General features: G+C 40.6%; 1 protein-coding gene and 1 long non-coding RNA gene across 7 annotated transcripts in view; one reads left to right on the top strand and one right to left on the bottom strand.

The window, feature by feature from the left end:
• Positions 1-24,655, top strand: part of LOC118263020 (serine/arginine repetitive matrix protein 2) — a 124,125-nt gene that overhangs the window by 29,237 nt on the left and 70,233 nt on the right. The gene's annotated exons all lie outside the window — the stretch shown is intronic.
• LOC126911291 (uncharacterized) lies at positions 78-4,821 on the bottom strand. Its single transcript, XR_007705807.1, has 2 exons — positions 4,774-4,821; positions 78-215 (listed from the first exon to the last, which is right to left on the bottom strand). It is a non-coding gene; the product is annotated as an uncharacterized LOC126911291 (long non-coding RNA).

The raw sequence follows: 24,655 nt of genomic DNA, 5'->3' as shown, positions 1-24,655 counted from the left end.
ATTTCAGAATGAACCTCAGATGGTATTTTAGAGGGTGGTAGTGTGTGATCTGAGGTGTAGACCAAATGAAAGACCGATGACGACTGAAAGTATATTGTTCCTTAATAAGACGGATACACAGTGCGCGTGTTCACATAATGAACAATGAAATAAATAAACAATACCTATAATTTATTACATCCGAAATATAAACTGTAACTTTGTTTACGTTGCAACTTGACACGCCTTAAGTAGTACTTATACGCTATGCCGCTACACTACTCCCCCCCTTTTTAAAAGAAACACTTTAACAAAACAAAGCGGGGTATTGATTTAACAATCACTTAAAACAATATTATAGCTAAAACTAACAAACTAACAATAAGTATATTTATTATCAAGTACACTCTAGTTTAACAATTAACAATGGTTCGAAATTTAATAGGTTTATACAAATACACTTAAATCACTAATAAATCTTAACTCTAAATTAGACAGGAAATACAAATAACATTAACTTATTACTATAATATGTTTACTTAAAAATTAAAACGTACAGGTTTTTTACTGACTCGGCCGCTGCGCGTTGTAAGCAAAGGCGCAGATTCATTAGCGAGCGCGGAACGATTATCGCTAATCGCTGTTGCCGGACCTGTACTTATATCTATATTCTTATTATCTAACTTATTTTTATTACTAACTATGTTACTTGTCGATTCTTTACACATGTAAGCAGGTTTGAGTCGATCAATGGATATGTATGCCGTACGGCCAGAGAAATCTATTAAATAAGTCTTATCTTTTCTACCTATCACTCTAAAGGGACCATCGTAAGGAGGTTCTAGAGGTCTCCTTACTCTGTCAGATCGTACAAACACATGCGTGCACTTGTCTAAATCCGGGTATACAAATAATGTGCGGGCGTCCTTATGTCGCATCGGCTTCGGTTTTAAGTTTTTAATGATATTTTGTAATTTCTGTACATATTGGCAATTATCTAAAATTTTAGTGTCTGTATCGTTATAGAAATCGCCAGGTAAACGTAAAGGTGTTGCGTAAGTTAACTCTGCAGCACTAACACCTGTATCATCGCGATTGGCGGCACGTAAACCTAACAAAACTATTGGTAGCTCGTCTACCCAAGTCGTTGAATTTAGCCTCGCCATTAGAGCTGCTTTTAAAGAACGGTGCCAACGCTCGATCATCCCGTTCGACTGAGGATGGTAAGGCGTTGTTCTTTTCTTATCGATGCCTAAATATCGCATAAGTTCTTTAAAAACACTGCTTTCGAATTGTCTACCCTGGTCGCTTGTCAGCTTAACAGGGCATCCAAAACGTGCAATCCATCCTTCGAATATTACTTTGGCTACAGTCTCTGCTGTGATATCCTTTGTGGGATAAGCTTCGGGCCAACCTGTTTGGCGATCTATTATTGTGACTAAATATCTATAATCTTGTATGGAGGTAGGTAAAGGGCCTACTATATCGACATGGATATGAGAAAATCGCTCTGCTAGTGAAAAATGTCCTAATTCAGTTTTTACATGTCTGGATACTTTTGCACGCTGACATTTAATGCAACTTTTTGTCCATTTGCCTATGTCACTATTCATTCCTTCCCAGAAAAATCTTTCCTTGATTAATTTTCGCGAAGTACGGATTCCTGGGTGACTCAAGTTATGTACTGATTCGAACGCTTGTTTCCTAAAGTTTAGCGGTATATACGGGCGAATCTTATTTGTTGACGTTTCACACGTTACCGGAAGGTGGCTTGTCGGTATCGCTATGTCTTTGAAAATTAAATTACGTTTGTTATCGTTACATTGATTACGCAATAACTTTAAGTTCGTATCGTCTACTTGAGCTTGGGCAATCGCGGCGTAATCTAATACTGTAGCGCATGTTATTGTTTCAACTCGTGATAATGTGTCGGCTACGACGTTTTTGTCGCCATCTATATGTCTTATGTCGGTAGAAAATTCGCTTATATAGAGAATTTGTCTAATGCGACGCGGTAATTCATTATCAGAATTGGATTTTTTGAACATAAACGTTAATGGTTTATGGTCCGTATAAATAATCAAATGTCTTCCTTCTACCATGTTCTGAAAATATTTTATGGCTAAATAAATTGCTAAAAGTTCTCTATCGAAAGTACTATATTTAGTTTGCGGAGTCGACATTTTCTTTGAAAAATAGCCTAAAGGTATCCATTTATTGTTTATAAATTGTTGAAGAACGGCTCCTACGTAAGTGTTCGACGCGTCAGTCATGAGTGCTAAAGGAGTATCAGGTTGTGGATACGATAACGTCACCGCGCTTTGTAGCGCAGCTTTACACCGTAAGAATGCCTCGTTTGCGCTCTCTGTCCATTCTATTTTTGTTTTATCTTTTTTCTTTGATTTTACTAGATATTGGTTTAAATGACTTTGATATTCTACCGCATGAGGTAAATGTAAACGATAGAAATTTACCATTCCTAAAAATCGTCTGAGCTGTTCCACAATTACTGGTTTAGGAAAATTATTTATAGCATCCATTTTCTCCTGTAGAGGTCGAATGCCTTCCGTGGAAACTTCGTATCCTAAAAACTCGATCTTTGTTTTACCAAATTCACATTTTTCTAAATTAATAGTTAAGCCAAATTTACTTAAACGATTAAAAACTTCTCGTAAATGCTACTCATGTTGAATCTTACTTTTTCTAAATATTGCGACGTCATCAATATAACAGTAAACGGAATTTAAACCAGATAGGACTGTGTGGTTCATAAACCGCTGGAAAGTTTGCGCTGCGTTCTTAAGTCCGAATGTCATGCGGGGAAACTCAAATAAACCGAAAGGTGTGATAATTGCCGTCTTTTCCACATCGGCAGGATTAACCGATATAAAATGATATGCACGACAAATATCAACACGTGAAAATATTTTTGCGTTAGCTAGCAAGTATGTAAAATCATGTATTCGCGGGATAGGATAGCGATCGGCCTTTGTAATTGCGTTAAGCGCTCTATAGTCACCACAAGGACGTAACTGACCATTTTTCTTACTAACAATATGTAAAGGACTTGCCCATGCACTTTTCGACGGTCTGCAAATTCCCAATTTCTGCATTATTCTAAATTCTTCTCTTACCTTAGCGTAGCGATGAGGCGGCAGCGGTCTGCATCGTGCGTATACCGGCGGGCCGCTGATTTCTATGTAATACAATACAGAATGTTTCGGTGGCTCTTTAAACGAAACAGGTTTAGTTATATCGGGAAATTCAGCGAGCAGATCATGATACGGGTGACTTGCATCGACGGTTTTGATCGACGACTCATTACTACTTACAATGGAAGCTAAAACTTTTAAGTTTGTGACTTCGTCAATTAATCTACGGGCACTTATATCCACTAAAAGCTTAAAGTTCGCTAAAAAATCGGCACCTAATATAGGCGCATTCACTTCGGCTATCACAAATGTCCACCGTAATGCGCGACGTAAACCTAAATCTAACACTAAACTTTTGACACCATAAGTCTTTATTTTAGTTCCGTTGGCGGCAAATAGGTAATAGTCTTGACACTCACTATTTTTATTGTTTTTTAACACTAACTTACTAGGTAGCACTGAAATGTCAGCACCGGTGTCCACTAAAAAACATAAGCCACTGTTGCGATCCGTGACTCGGAGGCGGTGACTGGGTATGATGGTACAAACCTCCGCCGCAGTTGGTACCTGAGCTAGTTTTCCGGGGACGATTTCCAGGAACAAGGCTCATTGCATTTCTTTGCCTTTGTTCTGAACCGATAATGATAGAAACACAACCAGTCAGGGCTCTCAGGAGTTTTTCGTGACGCAGATCGTGCTCGGCTACCGGTTCTGGATGCTGATCTCGAACGATTCCAATTCCGTTGCTGCGGTCTCGATCTTGCGTTTGATCTTTCTAGTTGCTCCACCTTCATCGTAAGTTTGGCTATTTCAGCCATGATGAGGTCTGTTTCCTTGGACGTGCTTGGCTGCTGTTGGCTCACTTCGCTTACGTGTGTTGCGCGCGTAGTCTCAAATACATTGTCTGCAAGGACGGCCAAGCTATCTAGATCTTTTAATTCCGTGGCCGCTAAGACTGCACGTAACGGAGAAGGTAGATGACCTTGCCACAGCATTCTTAAGGTGTCGTCGGGAATCTTTTCTTTCGCCAACTCTCGCATGCGACGCAAAAGTTGCGAAGGTTTTTGGTCTCCCAGGTCCATCTCGCTTATCAACTTTTGTAGTTGTCTGTTTTTAGATTCCTCGTAAATAGAGAGAAGTCGTGTCTTTAGCGATTGAAACTTTTTACCTTCGGGTGGATCCATTAGAAGGTCTGTGACTTGCTGGATGGCCTCCTTGGTTAATTTCGACACGACAATGTCGAAACGCGAGTCGTCTGATAATTTTTGCGGTGCCAGCATGGCCTCTATTCGGTAAAACCAAACGCGGGGCGAGTCGACCCAAAATTCGGGGATCTTCGATGTAAGTGTAATTGCTGCGAGATCCACTGATGACTCTACTGTACTTTTAGCCATTTTGCGCACTGTTTACACTATCACAACTACGGAAAAATGATCACGTCGGGTACACCAATTTAGAGGGTGGTAGTGTGTGATCTGAGGTGTAGACCAAATGAAAGACCGATGACGACTGAAAGTATATTGTTCCTTAATAAGACGGATACACAGTGCGCGTGTTCACATAATGAACAATGAAATAAATAAACAATACCTATAATTTATTACATCCGAAATATAAACTGTAACTTTGTTTACGTTGCAACTTGACACGCCTTAAGTAGTACTTATACGCTATGCCGCTACAGTATTATATGCTGATGACACATCATTAGTTTTTAAAATAAATAGACGAAAAAATAATTATGACGACGTAAATAATGCTCTAATGAAGGTTCAAAATTGGTTTACGTCAAATAACTTAGTATTAAATGATAAAAAGACAAAATGTATTAGATTTGTTTTGCCAAATGTTAAGACTAACCAATGCGATGTAGAATTTGTAAAAGAGACTACTTTCCTAGGAATCACTGTAGATGACAAATTGCAATGGGGTCCCCACATTACATCGCTAGCGGGACGATTGAGCTCTGCAGCTTACGCTGTCTGGAAGATCAGACAGCTAACCGACATAGGCACGGCAAGACTAGTGTATTTCAGTTACTTCCATAGCATCATGTCGTATGGCATTTTGCTGTGGGGACAAGCTGCTGATGTTGAGTCTATCTTTATCCTACAAAAGCGCGCCGTCAGAGCTATTTATAACCTAGGTCGTCGGGAATCTCTTAGAGAAAAGTTTAAGGAGATCAATATTATGACCGTTCCATGTCAATTTATTTATGAAAATATTATGTATGTTAGAAAAAACCTACATTTGTTTGCGAAAGTATCTGACAGACACAACTATCAAACTAGACATAAGGATAGATTAAGTCAACCATTTTTTAGATTGTCAAAAATAAGTAAGTCATTTATGGGATTCTGTGTTAAATGTTATAATAGAGTTCCAATGTAAATACAGAATCTGAATGAATCAAAATTTAAACTATGTATTAAAAAAACGTTATGTAGACAAGCATACTACAAACTAAATGATTATATAGAAGATAAAAATGCTTGGAGGCAAGCTGGTCCGGCTCCACAGGATAACGAAAAAAATGTAGTAATATAACCATGTTATTTCGATGTATTCTGTACTTTATACAATTATTGTAAATGTGAGAGCCCTGTAATTAACTGAAATCAAATTAGACTAGTAGAATGCATTTATGTCAGCTTGGAGTTGTCATGCTCACTCAAAGGTCTCATTGGCGGTGGCACGGGCATTGGATCGCTCGATTCCCTGCAACATGGTTGAGTTGGGCGGTGCTGGTGTACGTGTCATGTTCGTGAACGGGCGCTGTCAACTGGGACTGGTCAGCTCCGGACTGCATTAATTTTTATTGTCCTCTAGGTTATTTTCTTTTTCTGTCACTTTGACTGTATATAAGTTTTACATTGTTCTCACATAGCTGAAGTAATCGAAACAATGTAACCAAGAATTGTATTGTAAATCTGATTGAAAAAGAGTAACCTATGGAGTTTCTTGCTCGTTCTTCTCTATAGGAATCTACACTTTGGAACGAGCAAATAGCACATCACTAGAGGACTGACCGACAGACAGACGCTATTAATATTATTATATTTGCTTTGACGTTTAAAAGTGCCTTCCTGGTCTATTTGAAATAAATGATTTTGACTTTGACTTTGACTTTGACATAGTGTCGCTATAAATAATTATAATAAATTCAGTTAGCAACATTTCATAAACACAAGGAAAAAGTGTTCAATATTCAATATTGTATTCAATTTTCAATAATTTACCTTAAATAAAATAAAACATAAAGGCAACATGTTGATAATACAATTAAAATTTAATAAAATTAATTAATTAGGTAATTATGAAGTAAATCACCTTCACAAATAAACATATACTATCTCTGCTCTAACTATTACTTGCCATAAATTATATTTATTTTATAATCTGACAAAACTTTTACTTAAAACTATAACCATAATTTAAATAGGTACATATAACGTTTATCTTACGTATCTTTATACATAAGGTTTTAAAGAAATTTTGAGTAATACAAATTGCAATTGGAATTAATATTTTTAGGGTTTTGTACCACGTCTACCACCCGACTGTACCTACCTATCTGACAAACTATGACACCTATGTATAGGTGTCATATAATAATCATAGATAATGTTGAGAAAATTCTGTAACAATAATTGTAGTAACGAACTTAATAAAATACTTATCTACGGGATCTCTAAAATTCTGATTTTTTTATAGTTTTCATAAAAGGTACCTACGAAAGCCTTAACGTACGAGTACGACTCACACTTGGCCGGTCTTTTTACAATTTATTATATTGTTATGTCTATTTTGGCATGCTTAATGGGTACATATGTATTAATAAATTGTCTTAATATTCGTTAAATGCTAACGTTAGTAGAGATGTTATCAAGTGTAAATTGCTCCGGTTTTGTCTCGTCATGCACGAAATTCTGTTGTTCATCGTGAGTAAATAAAAGTGTTACTAGTTTGTAACACTCTTCTTGATTACAATTATTATTCATAGTTACATAGTCACAGTTAATTTATCAGGAGGAGGAGGAGCTGTAATAGTTTCGAGAATAAACACTTAAAAAATACAAAACTCAAATTGCACATAACCAAAATGCTCATTTAGCTAAAAAAAATGATTGTCTATATAATTTAAGATCTTATAGGCAGAGGTGCACATTACGGGACGTAATGCCACTGTTCAATGTACCTAAGTACCTACACCTTATTTTCACCATTTGTGTTATAAGTCCCATATAATAGCCTATTGCTATACATATAATGGGCACAATTACAGACTACGTGCTACTCCAAAAAAATACTTTGAAAATACAAACACACACTGAGAAAAAATCCCAATAAGCCTTTGCCCTAGCCGGGAATCGACTCCGAAACCCCTTACCCGGACTTACATTCGCGACCACTCTACTAACAGGGCAGTTTTATACACTTCACTACTATTAAGATATAAGATATAGATTTTGTATACTATTTTGTATTCCAGTTTAGGAAGTGGACAGCTATATTAATCCTTGGTCAGCTGCCAATGTTTCCCCCCGTTTCCTTGTAGGCACAGCCACACTGTGGTGATAGACTAACTCCTAACGTATTTATTTATACTTCCTCTTATAATAATGTGTTTTGAGCCAAATTGCTGTTTGTTTGTTTTTAGTGTTGAAAGAAATAGTATTTAACTAAATATGATGATGAGGTAAATATCGAGCAATGAGGTTCAATATTAAGTTTTCTGCTAGAGTAAAGTAATATTAGGGTTTCGGAACTGAGGACTACCTAGCAGATTTACCGGGGCTCCGGCTGGAAAAGCATGAGAAAACTGGGAGGCCTCACCCAAGGCGGGAGAAGTCATTGGATGATATTCCTGTTTTAAAAAAGGGCTTGCGATAACTGAATGAGCCTATAACTGAACTTATAATCGCCTATGAGCCTATTCTAAATCGATTAGTCAATTATTTCACTAAGAAATGTCTAGTAACACCACAGAGTAGCACCTAAATACCTCTATGAAAAATAAACAATCTAGAAGAAAAGTAAACATTATTATTAGAACTTATAACGGGATATTTACCATGTTTATTCATTTTATCGAGTTTCCGATATTTCGGCACTGTTGCAAGCGCCATGTTCACGGATTAACTGGAGTAAATGCGGGTGGGTGTTTACGAGCAGACAAATCGGTCTACCCGCTTTCTTGTTCGTTTTTTGCTGACACCGGTAATACCACTACCATTGTCACTTGTAACTCGGCTTAACTCTCGACACACAAAACTCACTGTGTCCGCTCGCGAACTTTCTTCTTTCTTGGCGGTTTTGCGGGTTTTACATAGTTGGACCACTGGATTCCAAGCCCTCGACGGTTGAAACCCATCCTCCCGGTTGAAGTTTTTGTACTTGGTTATCTCAATCGCTTCTCTTACCAGTCTAGGTATATAGTGGCGTTCTGTCGAGATAACTTGTGGGTTATGTAACTCAATCCAGTGGTCCACAACACCCAAGCGCCATGTTCACGGATTAACAGTTAATCCGTGAACATGGCGCTTGCAACAGTGCCGAAATATCGGAAACTCGATAAAATGAATAAACATGGTAAATATCCCGTTATAAGTTCTAATAATAGTGTTAGTGACCATGTCAGTTTAAAAACTTATAAAAAGTAAACATATTGTTCTATACTATACGTAACCAAAATTCCGCAACACCTCGCTCCATTAGCTACTGTGAATAATATTGCACTTACCTTTTAATAATTTATTACACATAATATATTTCTCAATTTCCATCGGCTATGCAACTTATGCAATCGATGCAACACCCGGACATCCGTCGGTTGATCGACATACGGATAGCCAGCAAAACATTACACGTGTTGTGTTGTTGTTATATATTATATTTAACATAACATAACACAACACATCTTCCGTGTAAAATCGGTATAGGAGACTTGGAGAATCACGATTTTACATTGTGTAAGAACACATTTTAAATTTGTTACAATGCATAAAATCTTATTTTTAGGTTTTAATGGGCTTAAGTTTATTTAATGAACAACAAGGTTAAGAGTGTGTACCAAATATCAGATCGATCAAAGCTCAGGAAAAGGGGTGCCAATTCTCTTTCCTTCAAACCTTCAAGAAAAGAGCGTATTCCATTTAAAAGGCCGGCAATGCACCTGTTACTCCTCTGGTGTTGCGGGTGTCAATGGGCGGCACTGCTCGCTTACTATCAAGTGACCCATTTACTCGTTTGCCCTCTATTCCGTCCAAATAAACAAACAGATCAAGCTAAATAAACATCCGTGTAATAAATTCAAAAATTATTTAGTTCTATACCCACGTAAACCTCTGCTGATCCCTCTTTGTAGTAGAACTAAAACCATGTAAATAATATCACTACAATCTAGCTGTATTTCCCCACTAAACAGTTACCTATGTACCTATATAAATCTGTTGGCACCCGACACGGGCTCAATTGATTCAGCTAAACACAGTGCGCGTTGGCATTCAACGCCTTTGTTTTGTTGTAACAAGGTAAATACAACACAATATACAATACAAGTAAATAACTAACAATATGTTAGCAAGTACCTACGCATTTACAAGTGCAGCTGTTTTAAAACAAAACAATTCCTTTTTTATGGTTTAAGCCGATAAACAATCAGACGGATCGCCTGATGATAAGCAATCGCCACCGCTCATGGACACCTCAAAACACCAGCGCTACAATTGGGTTGCCGGCCTTCTGGGTCTAGGGGTTAAAAATTTAAGGGTTGTTGGGAATCGGGGGTTGGGAAGGGGGCAATTGGGCCTCCGGTAACCTCACTGACACTCATGGGTGGCGGCGATTGCTTACCACCGGCTGATCCATCTGCTCGTTTACCAGCTTATTCCATTAAAAAGTGCATCGTGGATAGGTTGAGCAATTTTTGTAGAATAATAACTGTACCTTTTGTTTCCTATACCAATTTCTTCACGTTAAAAATGTGGTTTTAAAAAACAATATAAGTTGCAACGTGCAATCCAACTGTAACAGTTGCATTAGTAATTACGTATTGTATTGTATTGTGTTGTATTCGTCAACAATACAGTGATACTTGCAAGTACAATAACTGGGTCATTGTTCAAAAAGGCGCCGCATTTAAAGGTCGTTAGTAATTGCTGTAGCAAATTTTATTGTATAGGTAGTACTTAGAGGTAGCATTTGTTGCTTTGAAATTCCTTTACAATTAATAACAAGTAAAGTTTTGTAAATGTTTCATCACTTATAAAATACTACTACTATTAAAGAAGGGCCGAATTAAACGTACCTTTAACCGACGAGCATGCATAAAAAGACTGACTGTTGATGAAGCGAAAGAAGTATATAAGATTCGTAGCAATTGGCGTTCTATTGTCTCTGCTCCATGGGTGACATGCATGAGGTTATGTATGTATGTAGCACCAAGCGATAATACCCTCGCTTGAGAGGTGACTTTGGGATTCCTCTATGGTGGCCAACAGCTTTAGTTCGGTTAGAGTTTTCATTTTAATGTCAGCTAATGTTGATATAATGTATCGATATTCTTATATGAATGCACGTAACATTGAGTATACGTCTAGAAAATAGCATCGACCTCCATAATTCTTAAACCATACATTGTACCTACCTTTAGTTCCTGAGAGAAAAACCAGAGAAGTCATTTTACGCTCTCGTGGTCAGCTTTTCATTGAGTTATGATTGTAATGTAACAGTCGTGTCAATGAGTTATTAAGTACCACAGCAGGGGCGTAGCTAGCGCCGTATCTGCTGTATCAATCATACGGGGCCCCAGGGCGATGGGGCCCCGAAACATGAGGCTGCTGGCTGGCTTGAGAGACCTTGCCCACTTCTTGACACAGGTGCTTACCACACAGTAAGAGTCTGAGTCTCTCTCTAGTCTCATCCAAGAGGCGGGAAAAGTCATTGAATGATTTTCTCCCCACTAAAAAATAAAATGGGGCCCAAATTAATTTTTATACGGGGCCCCGCCAAGCCACGCTACGCCACTGTACCACAGTACGAACTGAACACAATCCTCAGTATCAGTGTACATTACAACTGCAAATTGCTACAATTCTAATAACGTGGCGATAAATTAACTATTTTCACATTTGAACCACTTAACACGTTCATTTACTGTGAAATTCTTTGACATCGTAATCCATATTTTTTTTCGTTTGTATAGGCTAGAATATAAGTATTTTATAGTAACTTTTTTATTCGGTTTTGACGGAGATTTACCCGCGCTCTATATTCTAAGAATGGGCTATAAAACTTTAAGAATATGGTTGTCGAATGCTAATATTATAATATTAATGTTGTAATTTTATACTCAGTTTAGACTTTTTAGATCAACTATTAAACTATTAAGTATATCTTCGGTAGCGTTTTTGTATTAACTGTTCTCACGGTAAACTACTAAAGTACGTTACTGTCTTGAAAAAAACTGAAATTATTACTAGACATAATATAAAAACTAGATTACCTAGGATACCTATTTTAAGTGTGGGAGAGCCATGTTGAGTTGATGTGAAATTGTACTACGGCCTCACAGAAAAACCGACGTGAAACAACGCTTGAGTCGTGTGAGTGAAGTTATCGGAGGCCCAATCACCCACTTCCTTAATCTTCCCAATTCGCAATTCCCCGACAACTCTTAAATTCCTAACCCCAGAAAAAAGAAATTGTAACGCCTCTGGCGTTTCGGCTATCCATGGGCTTTAATTGCTTATCATCAAATGATCCGTTTGCTCGTTTACCGGCCTATACCATAATAAAAATCAATATAGACTTCAACATTTCTATCTTAAAGTTAAAGAATCAATTTAAAATATCTGTCTGTGTCTAACAATACAATTGCAATAACTAATTTCTAATTGAATCGATAAAATTAAATTATAAATTTCCCCACAATATTTCAGCTATATTGTCACATCGACGTCGTAAAGTTGTAACATTTAATAGTTACTTGTAACAAATTATTGAGGTATTTATTACATTAGAGGTAATTCGTCACACGTGAGAGAGTGCTCATTGAACTTATTAGTTTATTAGAGAGCAATCAACACGACACTGAAACACATTCCTTTAGTTTGTAACGCACTTTTCAGCGAAAAGCAGATTCGTTTTCATCAAAATTCGCCCCAATTTACTCGTAGTTTAAAGTCCCGTTTTGATTGATAAATAACTAATAAGGCCTTGCTAATAAACTGGACCTACCAATACTATGTGCCAAGGATTGTTGTATCTCATAAATGTTTTTTTTGAATTAACAAAATATCACGGTTTACTTACGTTAATTAATGGAGAAAAGCTCTACTAGTTAGCTCCACTAAGTGCGCAAACGCGGCGACGTCAGTAGGCTGCGCACGCTGCTTATGATGTAGAGTCCCTCAGTCCATCGAAACTATAGTAGAAGATAAATCTAGCTCTCATCTATCTAACATCATTAAAACATTACAACCTATAAGTGCCCACTGCTGAGCAATGACATCTTCTCACTGCATCTTATTGAAGGCCAGAAAACAAATACAAAAGCAATGTAATTATTACAAGAATAACGTTCAATAACCGCACCCTTTTCACTCACAACGCACTTAAAATATCGCAGATTCAAAAAGTCCCTTCAAAAAGTCACCAAGCGTGACGATTATCATATACAAGCGCAACACTACTGCTTATGTACCTGTTTTTTTTTTTTTTTTTTTTTTTTTTTTTTTTTTTTTTTTTTTTGAGGGGGAAAATCATCCAATGACTTCTCCCGCCTTGGGTGAGGCGGGAGGGAGTGTCAGACTCTTACTGACTAAAAACCACCCCGTTCCTTCTCCTGCTTTGAGCCGGAGCCCCGGTAACCTTTTACGTTGTCCGCTGTGAATATAATTAACTCATGTCGGGTGATCAATGTATGTAATGCATCCTGTTTCGGTCGCCTGCTAATCGCCGCGGGTTACTTCAACCGGAACCAAACCTGTTACGAAACATACAGTGTAAGAAATATAACAGAAATGCATCTCTGTTTTAAAGAGTGAGAGAGCCATGCTTCGGCACGAATGGGTTGGCTCGGCCGAAGTAATACCCAGGCCTTACAGAAAACCGACGTGAAATAATGCTTGCGTTGTGTTACGTTGTGTCAGTGAGGTTACCGAAGCCCCAATTACATCCTTCCCAATCTTCCCAATGCCAATCAGGCAACTATCAGGCCCTAACAACCCCTAAATTCCTAACCCCCAAAAGCCGGCAATGCACATGTTTGTAACGCCTCTAGTGTTTCGGGTATCCATGGGCGGCAACGATTACTTACCATCAGGTGATGCGTCTGCTCGTTTACTGGCTTATACCATAAAAATGTTATATCTCTAATGTAAAGTTGAGTAATGGTAAGACAAAAGCCCGTCACATTAATTGTTGCCAATAAATTATCGCGTTTTCGGCATTTCTAAGAATTTATTGATTGTATTGTGTCATACATGTCATTGATAAATAAACATGCGATTTTACATATTTACCCATGTACTTCCTTGTTTTTTTATTACTTTATTACACAGATTTGTATTCGTATTTGAATGCAATTTTGTTATTATCTGGCCAATCCTGACGTTGCAATCAATTCTTGTTAAAGTGATTAATGAATTTAGTATATCATATGCAATTGATAGAGGTCATGATTTTATATACATAATCATATAGTCACGAATATAAGTGAAATGATTAGTGTTAGCGGAAGCAGTAGGGAATACAAATCTCGCGAGATCTCGTCAATTTTTCTACCGAGATTAATCTCGCTAAAAATGGACGCCACAACATACATATTCGTATATTGTAATAAAGTAAAAATAATTTACCTATGCATGTAAATACATACAAATAAATATAATGCAATATCTAAACTATACAATGTGATAGGGGCGAGACTTCTAACCCGTTAAGGCTGAGTACTACATCTAATTTTATGGACAAAAAAGATAATATGGGGGGTTTAACCCCCAATAAAAAATATTGAAACATAGAGATTTTTTCGGTAAAAATAATTCAGAAATGTTTTTTTTCTCACCAAAACATTATCAAACATATGAAAAAAGTAATGAATTAGTTAGCCAAGGTTGTTAGCTACCGTTTGTCGTTTTTTTTTGTTTCTACGACGCATACAACCTTTGATATCAAAAAAAGTAAAAAAATATTAAAATAGCCATAATTTTTAGGGGGATTCGACCCCTTCGACCCCCGACTTTTGTTGATAAAATTAGATGTAGAACTCAGCCTTAACGGGTTAGAAGTCTCACCCCTATCACATTGTATATTTTATTATATATTACACATATTTTGTTGTATTATATTGTAATGTAATGTTATGTTATATTAGGTACTTCTATACATAAAATATACTTGCTCCCTATTTTCCTTTAACCACAGCAATAGCAAAACCACAATACCTGAATATTATTACATATTAATTATAATTATTTGCTGTATAAAATTGAATTAATTCGGATTTACGGACTTTTCTTTATACTACTGATAAAAATGTAGTAAAGGTTTAAATACTTATATGTATATGCATTTCCACGAAACGGTGTATTTTTTATTAAATTTGCAATGCATCAAGATCGTGATAATAATATGATACAATATATATATTATGCAGATAAACATTGACGTCACATAAGCCGTAACACTAAAAATTATTGATACAGGTATCTTTACCAATGGTTTATGCAAAATTTATGAATACCTAGTACCTAACTCGGAAAAATCCATGAATTGAACAAAAATAACTATTAGTAATATAAATACCTACATATACATAATTAAATAATATATAATTATATCTTATCCCTGATATTGTTATATGTACCTATCTATAATTATCTTATCCTCATATTATACAAATTAATAATCTTGCACTGATTATCACCGTTTAACAAAATAGATATATGTATAAATATGTTATTTGTAAACACGGTTGCTACCTAATATGTAATAGTTGCTACCTATATGTAGTTTATCATTTTATATCAGTAATAGCTTCAAATTAATTATTGTGTTATCGGCTTACTCACCTAACTGTTTGTTGAGGAACTCGACTAATTTCAAGCCATGCTAGTAGTAGTAGGCTCACCCCCTCTTTTAATGGAACTCAAAACATGTATGGTGAAAAATTGGTGCCTCTCCCTACCCCTCAGGGGTTAAAGGACCGGAGCCACGAACTGCCTAGCAGGTTTACCGGGGCTCCAGCTTGAAAAGCAGGAGTAGGAACGGGGTGGTTTTTAGTCAGTAAAAGTCTGACACTCCCTCTCGCTTCGCCTAAGGCGAGAGAAGTCATTGGATGATTTTCGCCCTTAAAAAAAAAGAGGCTAAGTGACTACAGTACATTTAGCAGGAGTAATAAGCTAACCTAAATATCTTATTTTTTATATGTTTATTTACATTTGTTCTCCACGGACTCTTGGTCCGTGCCCTTGTCATACAATTTGTGTTTCTTTTTACAATAAATTTTATCAATATGGTATCTACCTTACGCACTACAATTAAACACAACTATTAGATTATAACTACAAAAATACTTATGATTAACATATTTGTTTTTTTTTTTTATCCACTAAATTAAATTTACCGGCGGCTCTGCCAAGTCAGTCCACCGGCGCGCTGGGAGAGCCGACCTGCCCCAGCAGAAGGCACTCGTTCACGGGTATGACGTGTGTGTCAGCAATTGATCCGGTCAACCATTTTGTTGGGAACGGAACAACCCAACACACAGCGCCACCGACTGTAGGACATTTATGTGTGCATGACGCCTCAACCCCTGTCGGGTGGGCTGACTTCAACAGAGCTTACAGAAGTCAAAGAGTTTACAATTATATAATTATGTATATAGCAGTTATGTACTTATTTACGATTTCCGCATACACATTACCTCCCACTATATAAATTTTTATTTTAGTCCAAGGAACATTTCTCACCCAAAAGCGCCCCCAGAACTGCCGCGTCTCTGTGTTTGATGGCCATTTTCAGGTTGTAGTCCATTATCCTATGGTCGCTCTCTTCAGCAGCCCTTCTGATCAATTTGCTTATCGCGTCATCACAGTTGTCCGTGTAGTAGATGCAACTATGTGTGTGACGCGATATTGCAACTACTGCATGTGGTACGCTGTCATGAATTTTCTGCCTCTTTGTTGCTGTGTTCACAACTACCACCTTCGCGGACGAAAGCCCCTGAGCCTCGTGTATAGTGAGAATGCGTGATCCCTCGCCCGACCCGTATCCCTGGTTCTTAAGGGATTCCTTTTCTGCCTGGGTGTGTACCAGGTATAAGGTGTCGGGGAGTGATTTTGGGATCATCGCTCCCGAGAATCTTTTTGTCTCCAGGGATCTCACGCCCGACCTGGACGAGTATATGCCACTGTAAACTGTGTTGAGGGCATAGGCCACGTCCATTGGATTCCTGTGGGTACACAGCAACTCCTGACTTATGGGTGTGATATGTGTAGGGCGGCCGTAGTGGAGAGGGAAGAGGTTGTCACGATCAATGAACGGGAGCTGATTAATGTCACCAATTAGCAGGACCTCCTTGGCTAAAGTTATTCGGGCAGCCATCACCACCGCTCCAAAGTGGTTCATAAGAGCCTCGTCTACCATTAGTCGAGTGCAGCTCTCTCGCCCCTTCAAGCCGTTTACTAAGATGGACGCCATTGTTCGAACCCTAGATTTGACTAGTAGTCCCCCAAATCGGCAAGATAGTTTGCCTCTGAGGTCATTTGCTGCTTCAGTTGTTGTGGTGACAATTAAATCTTTGTCCGCATCAAATTGATCCACTATCCAAGTCGTTTTACCGCATCCAGGGACCCCGTTCGTCCAGTGAAACCTCGGAGTGCACCAGCTCTCAAAGGTTATGCCGTCCGGTCCGGATTCCGATATGGATTTTGCCATTTCTAATATCCCATCGTCTAGCATAATCCTGGTACACTTGGCAACCACCACTAGGGAATCGTTGGGGGGAGTTTTAAACTTCACTACTCCGCATCGATTTGATTCCTTCTCGTCGAGAGACACAAATCCTGCAGTGGCGTTGTAAGCTGCCATACTACGACTTATAGAGGTTCCTCTCAGCACTCTCGATGTATTATTGTCGTATATGACTGCTTCTGCTGCTTCGAGTCTATCGTCCAGTATCAGCTCGTTACCCTGCAGATAAGTCTGCAGGATGGCTTCGCAATTCCGCAAGTTAACCTGTTTAGTTGCTTCTATTACTGCGACAAACTCGAGAAAAGCGTTTATGAGATGGTCTCTGGGAGTGGTGGCTTGTCGAAGCTTCGGTGGACAAACGTGGCCCATAGCTGCTCTTGTTGGGGATGACCTAGAATGAGCAGACTGTATTTGAGCGGGACAGCTCTCCGATCTATGAGTGGACTTGGATGCATTTTTCCTGAAAGGTGACGCAATGAGTCCGGTTACTGAGCATATGGATGTTGTTATTGCCCACATTCTGCCTCGGGACTGTAGTTTTTTATTTTCCCTTTCGGTGGCCCGCTGTTGTTGTTGCAGAGCGCTCTGTTGCAAATATTGTTGCTGTAAACGCTCTGAGCCGCTTGGAGAATCCACCCTTAGCTGGCGCTGAACTGACCTCTTGAGGAAGCTCAAATCTTCCCCCCTGTCCTCGTACACGATGACCTCATGATGTTCTGAGGCCCTAATACAGCCCATAAGGTCTGCCGTTTTCCCTTTTTCATAAGCCACCACTGCAGCGTCTACGCTAATTATTCTGGAATGTATGCCTTCTACGTCTCCCCACTCACCCACGCCTGACAGCACCCCACATGCTTGTGCAAAACAAGTTATAGAGTCGACGCTGGAAAACATTGCGATTGTTTTATTGCGTGTTCGCAACAATCGACAGCTTCGACCCAACAGTTTCATGTCTGGTAGTGCGTCATAGACTTTGCGTCGCATGCTTGTTCTGGATGTGCTGCCATTGATCAGGGAGGCTAGGCCCGGTGAAATAGTGAGCCATTTGCTATTCCTTTTTTCGCAGAAGGCTATCCCTAGTCTTTCGCTGCTGGTGTTCATGAATAGGGCCACACCTCGCAACCGTATTCCTTTGGTGCCGCGTTCTCCATGTAGGAGTATTTGCTTCTCATTGATTATGAGCGGCTCATTAGTACGAGGGGTCTCGGGTACTGCCGTGGCAGTTGTTAATTGATTCTCCAAGGTGGCTATTTGGTGTCTATTATTTAATGTGCTGTTTCTTTCAGCTGCCCTGCTAAAGATAGTGTCTATGTAGCTCAGGAAGTGCGGTCTTTTGACTTTATCAGCTAGAATGGCACTCAGATTGGAGGTATCCAGATTTGTATCTATTTGAGCCTCTAAGCTGGATCTGGCGGCCAGAAAACGGGGACAGTCGAGAATAATGTGCCATACTGACTCACTGATGGTTAAGTCGCATTCGCAACCTGCATTTTCTTTTAATTTGAATCGATGCAGGTACTCAGCGATCCCTCCATGTCCAGTCAACGCTTGTACTTGGGCAGGTGTCAACTTTGTCGATCTCACTAAACGATATGCCTCATTGACATCCGGGAGAAACGTCTTAGTGACCTGCCCAGTAGTGGAGGTGGTATACCTGTCCTGCCACTTTCGGATGGTTTCGTCTCTGATTTTCTTTTTGACGTAGGACATGGGTACCATACAGTAGTCTGCCGTGGTGTTATTTTTCTTTTTGGCAGCAATTTTAGCTAATTCGTCTGCCCTCTCATTCCCGGCCGTTCCGACATGGGCCCTCAGCCAGTAGAACCGGATTTCTCTTCCCTGTTCCTCCACGGTCTCCACACACTGCTTTATTTCTTTGGCCAAACGATGGGTAACTTTGGGGTTCTTTAAGATGTCGAGTGATGACCTAGAGTCACTCATGATGTTTACTCTAGTTGCTCTGCTGTCAAGAACCATTTTGGCAGCTCTGTTCAAAGCGTATAGTTCAGATTGGAAAACCGTGCAGGTAGGGTCCAGGCTAAAAGTGGAGAACACCGACTCACGACCCTCCTCCCACCAGGTCAAGGCAGAACCGACGCCTCCCTCAATTCTGCTTCCATCTGTGTATATCTGAGGGCCGGTAATTCCTCGGACGAGAGGTGTTCCAGAGTCATCGCTCTCCAGAAGCTCATAGTTGATAGATATTAATTTTGAGGGATGTGGCTGATCTAGGTAGTTAACCTGCCTTTCTAGCTCCTTATGAGGTGGTAAATAGTCTAGAGATAATCCTCTTTTAGTTAGATACAAACTGGCACACTCCTGGACTCTCAAGTCGAGTGGGAGAGTACCCGACAAGACTGTTGCTGATGTGAGCGACACTGTACGATACGCTCTGCAGATTTTTTGTGCAAATCCCCTTTGAAGAGCATTTAATTGTTTTTTAATCAACTGTAGCTCCGTCACTGGGGCCCACACGTTTGCGGCGTAAAGTACAATCGGCTCAATGACCGCTACGTAGATTGTTCTCGTTATCTCGCCATTAAGACCCCATGTCACTTTTGCTGCGCGTGCCAGCTGTTTGTAAATATCCGCAGCTTTTTTACACGTTGCGGATATGTGTGACCTGAAGGTGAGTTTTCTGTCTATGGTGAGGCCCAAGAGCTTTACCTCATCTACAAGGTTTATTCTGGTGCCTGTCATGAACAGTTCTGGGGGTTCAAAAACAAGCCTTTTTGTCAGCAGCATAGCGTTGGTTTTGCTTGCTCCGAACCTAAGCTTGTTGCTGACTCCCCATGCTGCAACTATTTCCAAGGCACTATTTACCGATTGCTCCAGTGCGCTCACCCTATGGTTCGAGAATAAGAGAACGACGTCGTCCGCAAATGCCTGGCAATAAACTCCTTCACCTGTTAGTCTGTGTAGCAACGAATCGAGGATTAGGTTCCAAAAAGTGGGTCCACCTACGGACCCTTGTACACAGCCCTTATTTGTTCCCTTTTCGCTGCTGGCTCCGGCGAAGTTGACTTTGACTCTCCGTTCGCTGAGGTAGGAGTTTACCATGGCATACAGGTTTTTCGGACACTTCCTGGCTATCAGTTGATGTTTCAGGGCCGGCCACCAGGCGTTGTCAAAGGCGCCCTCTATGTCTAGTGACACCAGAACGACTATCTTTTTTTCATCCATCTCAGTTTTTATGCGGTTGACCAGATCATACAGTGCGTCTTCCGTTCCGCGTTGAGGCAGAAATCCATACTGGTTTTTGTGAAGAGTTGGAAGGATGTGCCACTGGATTCTGCCTATCATCAGTTTCTCAACTATTTTTCCAAACACAGACAGAAGTCCAATTGGTCTGTAGGACTTTGGATTAGTGTAATCATCTTTGCCTGGTTTTCGGAGAATTATAACATGCGCAGATTTCCATTGCTTTGGGAAGTATGCCCGCTCTAAGCATGAGTTCGCTATGGCAAGAAACACCTCCCGTCGACAATAAATAGCTTCTGCGCAGATATCAGCTGTCAGACCGTCGGCGCCGGGGGCTTTTTTAGGATTGATCTCGTTGAGAATCAAATCCAGTTCTGCCTGTGTAAAGTGAGGGTCGCTTTCCGACAGCTCCTCCATCCCACCTAGACATCTTCCATCCGTTAGTGCACGAAGGTCAGCATGGCCGGGATCATCCGTGGAGGTAGTGTCATCAGGGTAAAAAGTTTTAGCCAACAATTCCGCTGACTTGTCCGGGTTCAGTGTTTGACCCTCAGAATTTCTAAGCAGGGTGTTTTCTCTACATTTTGTTGTTTTCCTGATGACCCTGTATATCCCGTCCCACATGCTTTCCCTCTTTTGAGTCGAGCAGAACTCCTTCCAACTCTTCGTTTGTTCTTCATCGGCTTTTGACGTGTATGTTTCTTTTGCCCGCAAGTATTCCTCAATGACGAACTGTTTGCGAGAGGGAGCTGCGTTCCTTATCCTCCTTTTTCTTCGAAGCACGTCAGTTTTGAGATCCTCTAAAGAGCTCGTCCACCACGGGGGTTTTGATTTCCCTTTCCTCGGCTTATTTTTGGGTAGGGTGGCATCGCATACCTCCGTGATAGCATTTATGTAGGTCGTAATCACGGTTTCCAGCTCTTCAGGTGACTGAACACTCATGATACTTTCTGGAGTTATTTGTTTCTTCTCTAGAGAATCTCGCAGATGTGATCTAAATTTTGTCCAGTTTGCGTTTTTGGTGTTGTAGACTCTCGTTGTTATGGGCTTTGGGGGTTCCAATGCCTTTTCCAGCTGCAAGTCAAACGTTATGGCATTGTGGTCAGAGGTTGTAAGGCCTCTATCTACCATCCAGTTCTGAACTTTTGCTAGCAAAGATGTACTGCAGGCTGTAACGTCCACTATGCTTGTGAAAAGTCGGTCCCCTCTGAGTGCTTCGAAAGTTGGTGTATCCCCTGTGTTGAGAATGTGGAGGTCCATTTCGTTTAGGAACGAATTATAATCTGCTCCCCTCTGGTTCTCCGAGGCGCTGCCCCACCACGGGCTCCAGGCGTTCACGTCTCCAGCTACGATGATATTTTTTGTGGTCAGTTTAGATATGGACTCCTTTAAGCGGGTTAAATTTAGATGTATGTCTTGGTCCCCCTCAAGGTAAACCGATATCACTCCAAGCCGCAGGCTACCTGAGACCAACAGTATTGCTACTTCAGTTTCTGTTACAAGCTGAGGATCATGTATAGTCCTCAGCTGGTCTGAGAAAACGATTACGGCCGCTTTTACTGGCTTTTGTCGATTCATAGTACACTGAATTATTCTTGTGCCAGGGTATTCTTGCATTTCACCAGTGTTCCCTACGTAAGGTTCCTGAACCAGTGCTACAGATATACCTTTTTTCTCCGCAACTTGTAGCAATTCTATAGTGGCTAGCCTGGAGCGATGCAGGTTTGCTTGGATGATACGCATTCTGCCGTTGTTCACCTTTGAGGGGGTTGCGTCCTGATTCGCCTGGTCAACTTTAGCAATATGATATGCGGGAGCGTGCTATAGCATCCCATTTTTGACGTTCTCGACAGACTTCGCTGAAGGCATTATGCGTTGTCTCCGGCCCAACTCCCTGCGCCCTCAAGCAATTCCTGCACGTCGGCGGTTTGTTCGAAAGCCTATTTGGGCATTTCTCCCAAGTGTGTGGGTCTCCACAGTGGCTACAGACATGTTCTTTAGCCTGACAAACGGCTTTTGTGTGACCGTATTCCAGACATTTGTTGCATTGTACCAGTGGGGATTGGTCGAACACTGGTCTCCTCTGCAATCCCACATAGATTTTACCGGCCTCCAGGAATCGCTTGTGGGTACCCGGTGACAATTCCAATACTGGGTGACACTCATGTGGGTTTCGTGCCTTTTTTCTGTACTTCACCCTTATGATGTTGTCTTGCATACTGACGTCACCCAGAAGATGTTTGTTTTGGGCAAGTATGAGTTCTACTAGCTCTGCGTCAGTATGGTAGGACAGCACATCCGCTATTCTGAGCAGTGGGTTACTTGCTTTGGCAACTTCCACTTTGAGGTCGTCCTTCTTTTGGACCTGGCTTTGGACCAACTTCATGTCTTCTTTGGTGCTACAGCTGATAACTATCTTTTGGTTCTTAGCCTTTCTCACCTTTTCCACTTTTGCTCCGGTTTTTTTACAGTCCAGAGCAACCCTTATTTTTTCAATTACATTGTCCCCTGTGTTTTTGGGGTCGGTTGAACTGATTATAAGGGTGTGGTTTGGTTTGTGGACAGGTGGTTTGGATGCCACTTGCGCATACGTAGGTTGACGGATTTGTTTGACAATGTCTGCCAATGCCATTTCCGTACACACGCTGTGTGCAGGTGGGGGAGGCGTTCGCTCTTTGAGCTGCCTCATTGTCCGCAGTTCTGACGATACTGCATCCAGGCGCTCGGTGATAGGCTGAAGATTCTGTTCTAATTGAGGAGCTTGTGCCGATAGTGTGGAGGCGTCTCTGATGTGATCCGCTATGATGTTCATAGTTTTTTTAAGTTCGACTATGTCGTCCTCAATTTTTTGCTGGCTTTGGTTTGTTATTTCTGCTGGAACATTTTGCTCACGAGAACCTAACTTATCATTAATCTCTTGGCTTACTATCTGGAGGGTGGTGGTATTTTCTATGGCCTTGTGTTGCCATCTGCGCAGTTCGTCTAGTTGCTGTGACAATGTTTGTACTGTCGTGAGCAACTTAGCCTGTTTTTCTTCAAGAGATTTGAGGTCTGTTTGAGATTTCTGTGGGGATTTGTGACTTAGGTTTAGTTTCGTCACAGTTGCATTAATCTCTTTTGTTGTTCTTTCGATGTCTTCTATCCTCTTGTACGGTTCCATTGTCTCATAGCCCAGCCAAGCACGGATACCCTTTATTTCTTTGAGGCTCACTGTTAAATCGTTTCGGGCCAATGCTATTTCTGAGGTCAGTTCTTTTTATTTGTGGGCCCTCTCGATTGCAATAATTTCCCGTGCATGACGAGACCTTTCCTTCTCCAGGTTTAGCATATGTCGTGACCTGGAATCTGAAAGAGCGAGACAAGTTTCGTAAAGGGACTGAAGACACTCTATTGCCGTTACTTTAAATTCTCGCTTCATGTTCCCGGCAGATTCCAGCGCTGTTTTGCCCCGCTGCAGCTGTTCGTTGGCATATTTGTTAGCCAGGTCCATGGTAATGCCCGAGCGTTGTCTGTCTGTGGTTAGCATGCTCTTTCTTCCTTGCAAGTCTGACGCATCCTGAGATCCGATTTCCCATGCTTCGTCGTCTGATAGGATGTCTGCCTGTTCCCAGATTTCTACCTTTTTTATTGCTTCTGCAGCTTGGCTGGAAGTTGAGCGAGTCGTAGATCCGTCGTTCATGGATGACGTCCCTGCCATGGCCATCAAATGGTTTGGCGTACGCGTCAGTGACGCACACCCGGACCGCGGAATGCTCGTCACTGTTTTTTACAGGAGATGGTGATGTGATTGTGATGGCGGCTGAGCGCTTACCGCGTGTGCTGCTAGTGGTAGACATTTTTAGTCTTTGTGTAAAATATAAAAAAGAGGGGGAAATGTGTATGCAGTCTAGTCTAACAGAATGTTTGTTTTGTTACAATGTTGTTTGTTAGTATTTTATAGATTATGTTAGTTTATTTTCTAGGGATTATTGTTGGTATTGTTAATCTATGAAGTATCCGACTGGTCCGCTGATGTCCTGCAGTGGTCGGGGTGTGGTGATGTAGCGCGCACGGCCCGACGTGTGTAGAACCACTGGTGTGATTGGTCCTGATGTTCCGTTCGTCGATTGTGAAGTCCGCTCCTCCTCGCGCGGGGCCAAACAGATGTTGCCTTTCCCAATTGTTGACGACCAGTTTTTACGGTCTATGTCAATGGGTCGGATATTTAGCCCTTAGCGCCGCAATTCTTGTGTGCAATGGAATTTGATGTGTCAGCAGTTTTGCAGTAGTCAGTTGTTATCGCCTTTGATTAATATGTTGATATATACGAACGTGCTGACGGCGCGTGCCTGAATGAAGGTCAC

This window comes from Spodoptera frugiperda, chromosome 12 (genome assembly GCF_023101765.2).
Source record: "Spodoptera frugiperda isolate SF20-4 chromosome 12, AGI-APGP_CSIRO_Sfru_2.0, whole genome shotgun sequence".
Taxonomy (NCBI): domain Eukaryota; kingdom Metazoa; phylum Arthropoda; class Insecta; order Lepidoptera; family Noctuidae; genus Spodoptera; species Spodoptera frugiperda.
This window is presented reverse-complemented; position numbering and strand designations above follow the sequence as displayed.